General features: G+C 32.3%; 1 long non-coding RNA gene across 2 annotated transcripts in view; it reads right to left on the bottom strand.

Annotated features, from left to right (window-relative positions):
• Positions 318-8,120, bottom strand: part of LOC110257461 — a 331,523-nt gene continuing 323,720 nt past the window's right edge. For both annotated transcript variants that reach the window (XR_002340074.1, XR_002340075.1), the window contains one exon: positions 318-3,590. This is a non-coding gene — a long non-coding RNA (uncharacterized LOC110257461). The remainder of the gene's footprint in view (positions 3,591-8,120) is intronic.

Genomic DNA, 8,120 nt, shown 5'->3' with positions numbered 1-8,120 from the left:
TATCTTCCTATTATGTATATAGATTTTCTTTTTACCTATTTATCGTGCTTTTTCTCTTATGTAAATTTCAATGTTATCTAAATTTAACATAATCTAATTTTGAACTTTAATGTAGTAAATTAATAAATCTTTTTTCCATAACTTTGAAATCCTTATTTTAGCAGATTTTTGTTTCAAGATGTTTTAATTACTCCCTTTTTTTAAAAAATGGCTATACTGGTGGCATTTGGAAGTTCCTGGGCTGGGGTTAAATCAGAGCTACAGCTTAGGCCTATACCACAGCCACGGCAACACTGGATCTGAGCCTCATCTGTGATGTACCCTGCAGCTTAAGCAGTGCCAGATCCTTAACCCACTGAGTGAGGCCAGGGATTGAACCCAGATTCTCAGAGAGACAGCATTGGGTTCTTAACCCACAGAACCACAATGGGAATTCCTAATTACTCTTATTTTATATCAAGTAAAGTTCCAATAACTTGCTTCTCTTGAAAATTATCTTGGCTATTCTTTACATTTTTCCATATTAATACTAGAATTGCTTCTAAAGTTCCATAAATTTTATAATTTTGATTAATGGGCATAAGATAAACATTTTTATTATATTGCATTTTTAATTGATAACTGAAACATCTGTTAATTTATTTAAATTCTTTGTTTTTCTCATAAAAGTCTTATATCCTTTCTGTTATATCTGTTTTAGGCTTCTTATAACTATTTCTATAATGAATGGGTGTTACCTTATTACATAGCTTTTCTAATGTTATACAATTATTGCATTCCTGGGGTAAACTCAATTTATTTATAATGATTTTTAAATATTTATTGTTAGATTCATTTTGTTAGTATTCGATTTAGCATTTTTGTGTTCTTTTTCATAAATAAGACTGGACTATAATTTGTATTCCTATTATTATTTGCTATTTTTTGTCATTAAATAATGGGAAATATTTCTGCATTTGAAATTTTCTAGAAATTTTACATGCTATTGATTACTTCCTGAAGGTTCAATAAAGTTCAAATATAATAAAATCTGGCCCTGAATAAAGAGTTTAGGTCTACCTAGATTTTCTATTTACTAATGAGGTAATTGTATTAATATATCTTTCTAGGATGCTTTTAAATGTTTTTGCATGAAATGTCTTATAATAATATCTTCATTTGAAATATTTTTGAAGCTTATTTATTCTGAATATTATTTATTTGTATCTTTTGCATCTTTTTTTATTCCTAGATCTTGCCAGAGCTTTTCATAGTATTTTTAAATAATCAGCTTTTGGTTTTGTAGATTTGTTTTTTATTTATCAGTTTCTAAACTTTTTCATTATTTACTTCCAAACGTTTGTTTTGTTGCTGGAGGTGATGATCAATTTTGGTAATCTTTGACTAATTTACTGAAAATAATGTCCAGCTCATTCATTGTTAATCTTTAAAAAAAAAATATATATATATATATATATGCATTTTCCTCTAAGTGGTCTTTCTATGTCTGTTAAGTGTTGGAGAATATCTTAATTGCTATCAATTTTTCATAAGTATTTGTATTACAATTAGGTTTCTTAACTAACTAGTTGTTTTGTACATTATTGAAAGGCTCTTTAAAAGTTTTTTATTACAGACTATATTTATGATGAAAATATTTTATAATGAAAATTTATTATGGAAAATGTAGAGAAGATGACCAACACTCAGTGTCAAAAATTATGAAGTCATGGCTATTCTTGTTTCAACTGTGTCTTTACTTCCTTTCCACTCTTACCCACTGAATTATTTTGTAATATATGTGACCCACTAAAATATTGCATTTGCAACTCTTTAAGCATATCTCCCTAAAAAGTTTTGTAAGATGCCATGGGGAAAAGATAATGTAATTTATATTAACATTGTATTGATTTTATGGATTAAACTATCTGTAATTAAAATCTTAATTATAGTAATTCTTCCAATTTATAACAAGGTGCATCTTTCAATCTTTAAAGTAATTTAATGTTAGCATTATCACTTAAAGAATTTAAAAATATTTCCTTAATATTGCAAAATATCTAGTCATTTTCAAAGGTTCTGACTATCTCATAAATCTTTACTTTTTTCGCAGTGTGTTTATTTAAATCTGAAATGAAATATTGTTCATATATTATTTATTTCGAGATTTTTCTTTTTTTTTAATCAGTAGGTTTCTTTTCCCTTTTCATTTTTCTCTTTGTATTTTTTTAAATTAAAGAAACCAGGAATTTGTATCTTAGGATTTCCTTATATCCAAATCTTTCTGAATACCTCACTGTTGTGTCTATTAATATATTCATATGTTTCCTGAATTTCCTCTAAAATAAAAGAGCTATAGGCCTGATCAACTTAAATTTTTTACACTAAAACCTTAAAGGTTGTAAAAGGTAGGAATATGAAAAACATCTTTGCACACATAAATTAAGCAACTTAGATAAAATTGACAAGTTCCTCAAAAACAATCCAACAATATTCACTCATGATGAAACAGATCACTGGAATAGTCCTGTAATTAAAACCATCTGAAGAAAGAACTCCTCAGATTTTATAAGTACATTCTAATATTTAAAAAAGAAATGAACACAAATCACATAATATCTTTTGTAAAGAGAAGAAGAGGGAACAATTTCCAACTAAATTTATGAGGCCAGCATTACCTTAATTCCAAAATGATGAAAATAGTACAAGAAAACAAATACAGATGAATATCCCTCAAAGATATAAACACAAAATTCCTCAAGTCATTATCAAATCAATTCTAATAATGTATAAAAGAATAACACATATGACCAATTAGGGTTTATGGGAAACCCAATCGAAAAAAGCAAGTCTGGTTCAATATGTTTCCAAACAATTAAACAATATAATCCATAATATTAATAAAGAATAAAAACCACATGACCATGTTAATCAAAATATAAAATGTGTTTGACAAATTTCAGCACCTATTCATAATAAAAATATTTGGCATACTAGGAATAGAAGGCAATTTCCTCAAAATGATGGAGTCTTAAGAAAAAACTCACAGAAAACATTATATTCAGTGGTAAAAGATGACATCTTTCTACCTTAAGATCAGGAAAAAAACAAGGATATCCATTCTCACCACTTCTATTCTATGTTATACTGAAAGTTCTAGCCAGTGCAATAAAGTGAGAAAAAGACATAAAAGACATACAGACTGGATGAAAGAAATAAAATTGTCGTTATTTACAGAAGACACAACTGTCTATGTAAAAAGCCCCAAGATCATAGAAAACAACAAAAACAACACACAGAACTAACATGAGTTTCGAAAGGTCAAAAGATACAAAACCAATACCCACAAATCAATATTATTTCACATAATATCATGAACATTTGCCAAACAAAATTTTTAAAAGCAATACCATTTACACAGTTATAAAAATTGAAATGCTTAGGTAGAAATTGAAAAAAAAAACCATATAAAGGATGTGCACATTGGAAACTGCAAAATACTGGCAAAAGAAATCAAATATGATTGAAATAGATGGAGAGACTTACCATGTTCATGAATCGGAAAACTCAATATGGTGCAGTTATATTCAAGGGCAAAGGAGCTGGAATACCTGAAAAAATGAAAAGAAAAAAAAAAAGAACAAAGGTGAGTTAGTCAACATAAGGTCATTGTAAAGCTACAGTAATTAAGACTGTATAATACTGTTAGAAAAGGTATAAAAAATAAAATATCTTTTAAAGTTGCACCAAAAAAAAATCAAATACCTGGGAATAAACCTAACCAAGGAGGTGAAAGATTTATATGCTGAGAACTATGGACATTAATCAAGGAAATTAAAGAGGATTCAAAGAAACGGAAAGATATTCCATGCTCCTGGGTTGGAAAAATTAATATTGTAAAAATGGCCAAACTACTCAAAGCAATCTACAGATTCAATGCAATCCCTATCAAATTACCCATGACATTTTTCACAGAACTAGAATAGTCCAAAAATTTATATGGAACTACAAAAGACCCAGAATTGCCAAAGCAATTCTGAAGAACAAAAACCAAGCAGGAGTCATAACTCTCCCAAAGTTCATGCAACATTACAAAGCCACAGTAATCAAGACAGTGTGGTACTGGTACTAAAACAGAATACAGACCAATGGAACAGAATAGAGAAGCCAGAAATAAACACATACACCTATAGTCCATTAATCCTCGACAAAGGAGGCAAGAATATAAAATGGGAAAAAGGCAGTCTTTTCAGCAAGTGGTGCTGGGAAACCTGGACAGCCACATGTAAATCAATGAAACTGGAACACTCCCTCACGCCATGCACGAAAATAAACACAAAATGGCTTAAAGACTTAAATATAAGACAAGACACCATCACACTCCTAGAAGAGAACATTGGCAAAACATTCTCTGATACTAACCTTCAAATGTTTTCTCAGGTCAGTCTCCCAAAGAAACAGAAATAAAAGCAAAAATAAACCAATGGGACCTAATCAAACTGACAAGCTTTTGCTCAGCAAAGGAAACCATAAAAAAATCCCAAAAAGACAACCTACAAAATGGAAGAAAATAGTTTCAAATGATGCAACTGGCAAGCAACTTATACAAATCAACAGCAAAATACAAGCAACTTATACAAATCAACAGCAAAAAAGCCAACAACCCAATGGAAAAGTGGGCAAATGGACATTTCTCCAAAGAAGATATACAGATGGCCAACAAGCACATGGAAAAATGCTCAACATCCATGATTATTAGAGAAATGCAAATAAAAACTACCACGAGATGCCACCTCACACCAGTCAGAATGACCATCATTAATAAGTCTACAAATAACCAGTGCTGGAGAGGATGTGGAGAAAAGGGAACCCTCCTGCACTGTTGGTGGGAATGTAAGCTGGTACAACCACTATGGAAAACAGTGTGGAGGTACCTTAGAAAACTATACATAGAACTACCATATGACACAGAAATCCCACTCTTGGGCACATATCTGACAAAACTTTCCTTAAGAAAGACATGCACCCGCATGTTCATTGCAGCACTATTCACAATAGCTAAGACATGGAAACAACCTAAATGTCCATCTACAGATGATTGGATTTGGAAGATGTGGTATATATATACAATGGCATGCTACTCAGCCATACTAAAGAACAAAATAATGCCATTTGCAGCAACATGGCTGGAACTAGAGACTCTCATACTGAGTGAAGTATGTCAGAAAGAGAAAGACAAATACCATATTCTATCACTTATATCTGGAATCTAATACATAGCACAAGTGAACATTTCCACAGAAAAGAAAATCATAGACATAGAGAATAGACTTATGGTTGCCAAGCGGGAGGGAGAGGGAGTGGGATGGACTGGGAATTTGGGGTTAATAGATGCAAACTATTGCCCTTGGAATGGATAAGCAATGAGATCCTGCTGTATAGCACTGGGAACTCTATCTAGTCACTTATGATGGAGCATGGCAATATGAGAAAAAAGAATGTATACGTGTATTTGTAATTGGGTTACCTTGCTGTGCAGTAGAAAATTGACAGAACACTATAAACCAGCTATAATGGAAAAAATAAAAATCATTATAAAATAAAATTAAATTTAAAAAGACTGTGTAATATTGGAAATTGATCCATGTAACAGCATAGAATCCAGAAATAGATGTACATAAATATAGTCAATTGACATTTGACAAAGATGCAAAAGAAATTCAATGGGGAAACAAATCTCTTCAATAAATGTTTTTGAAAAAAATCTAATACTAAAAACATAAACAAACCATAAACTTTGACCTAAATTTAATACAAAATTTTACCTTAAAATAGATTTAAATCTGAAATAAAAGGCTATAAAATTTTAGAAGAAAACAACAAAAAGTATTTGTGACCCGGCATTAGGCATTAGATATGGTGGTGCCTAAAGCACAATTTATGAGAGAAAAGATGATAAATTGAATGTTTTCAAAAGTTGCTCTGAAAAAGTTGCTATTAAATAGACTGAAAAGACAAACCAGAGAACTGGGAGAGAATATTTTCAAAGTACAAAAAACAAGGGTTTTTTTCCCAAAATATGCAAAAAAACTAAAAAAACTCTTAAAACTCAACATACAGAAAAAATTTTTTTAAAGAGTAAAGTAACTGGGATACCTCCTGAGAAAGGATATACAAAAGGCAACATGTACATGAAAAGATGTTTCTCAATATTTGCCTTCAGGAAAATGCAAAGTAAAGTCTTTATGAGATACACATCTATTAGAGAAGCTAAAATAATTAAAAATACTGAAAAGACCAAGACTTGGTGCCAACACAGAGCAATTAAAATCCTCATAGGTTCCTGGTGCAAATGCAAAATGATATTGTTACCTTGTAAAGGGCTGGGAAGTTACTTATAAAGTTAAACCTATACTTATCATATAACAAAACAACCCCACTTACAGAGATATACTCTAGAGAAATGTATATCGATGTTTATAGAGCTGTATTCATTGTCAACCCCAAATTGGAAAAACCCAAAGTCCTTCAACGACTCAATGGATAAATAAGTTGTGTTACATCCATACAATGGAAAGTTACTCAACATTGTTAAGAAAGGAATTATATTTACGTAGGATTAATCTCAAAGACATTATGGTCAGAGAAAGAAGCCAATATAAGATTATGCATTTTATTATTTCATCTGTATGACATTCTGGAGGATGAACAGATCACCAGTGGTTAAAGATGAAGGAGAGGAGTGTAGCTACAAATAGATAGCACAAGAGATTTTTTGCGGGGTGGGACATAATGAGATATCTATATCCTGATTGTTAACATGAGTTAAAATTGTCACCCAGATTATCAAACCAGAGATAAGCTTTCTTCCCATTTTCCCATACCGGTGGGCTAAGTAGAAAGCTTTCCAGGGCCTGGCCTTATGCAGAAGTGTATGCTTGAGCCTCTATCTGGCAGGGTTGTGGTCCCTATGTCATGTCCCAGATGGGGATTAAAGCTCTAGACTCCAGCTGGAGGGCACCCAACCTGGCCAACAGCTATAGCATCAACTGGTATATTTACTTACATGCTTATGTTGTCCTGTTCATTACTGGAAATTATGGTTTCCCTTTCTTTTTTTAAAGGCTTTTTATATTCTGAGCCAAATTATGGACTTGAACATTTTCGTTCTTATAATTTCACAGCATTAATTTGCATTTATGGTCATTTAGAGATGCACTTTACTCATTTCACTATGTAGCTAGAACAGCAACTCTTAAGGCAATGTTTATACATAGTAGCTGCTCAATACTGTTGATTCATTTTTCTGATTTTACCGATTTTTAGTGGCATATTGGAGAATCAACCCTTTCTTGGAATACGATCAGACGAGAGAGTCTTTGAATGTATAGACTGAATGTGAGCTGAGATGCCCAAGAGAGCCTGGGTGACCAGTAGAGAGATCACTGCTGTTACGAACAACATAGACAAAGCGCCAACATGCAGTCGTAGTATTGCACATTGGGTCACATTCAGATCACTTGCTATTATTCATCCACAAGTCCACTCAATCAATCCACAAATGTATATTAAGGCCCTAATATATAGGAGGCATTGTGCTATTCTCAAGGAATTTTTCCAATAGCAATATTCCACTTAATCTAGAATTCATATTATCTGGATAATTTACTGAGGAAAGGAACTCTTCAAAGTGTATGTAATTAGACACCAGGTAAGAGATGTTCTTGAACAGCCCTAAAGAGCCATGAGATAGAGAGGACAGGATTACAAGTCTGTTATATCTGTCTGATTTGTAAGTTCCCAGAACCCTAAAAATGTGTTGGTAAGAACTGCTGTGTTGAGAAGTAGAACCAAAAGAAAGCAAAGATGATGGATACTATTTTACTTTGGTATGAGGGGGCATTTTATAAAGTGCAATTGCACCCATAATTATGTTTCATGCTCACAACCACTCAAGAAGAGGCAAGAAGCTAATATTTTCACCATGTTAAAAAAATGAGGAGTTCCTGTCACGGCTCAGTGGTCAGCGAACCAGACTAGCATCCATGGGTGGGTTCAATCCCTACCCTCGCTCAGTTGCCATGAGCTGTGGTATAGGTCACAGACACAGCTCAGGAGTTGCTGTGGCTGTGGTGTAGGCA

This window comes from Sus scrofa, chromosome 17 (genome assembly GCF_000003025.6).
Source record: "Sus scrofa isolate TJ Tabasco breed Duroc chromosome 17, Sscrofa11.1, whole genome shotgun sequence".
Taxonomy (NCBI): Eukaryota; Metazoa; Chordata; class Mammalia; order Artiodactyla; family Suidae; genus Sus; species Sus scrofa.
This window is presented reverse-complemented; position numbering and strand designations above follow the sequence as displayed.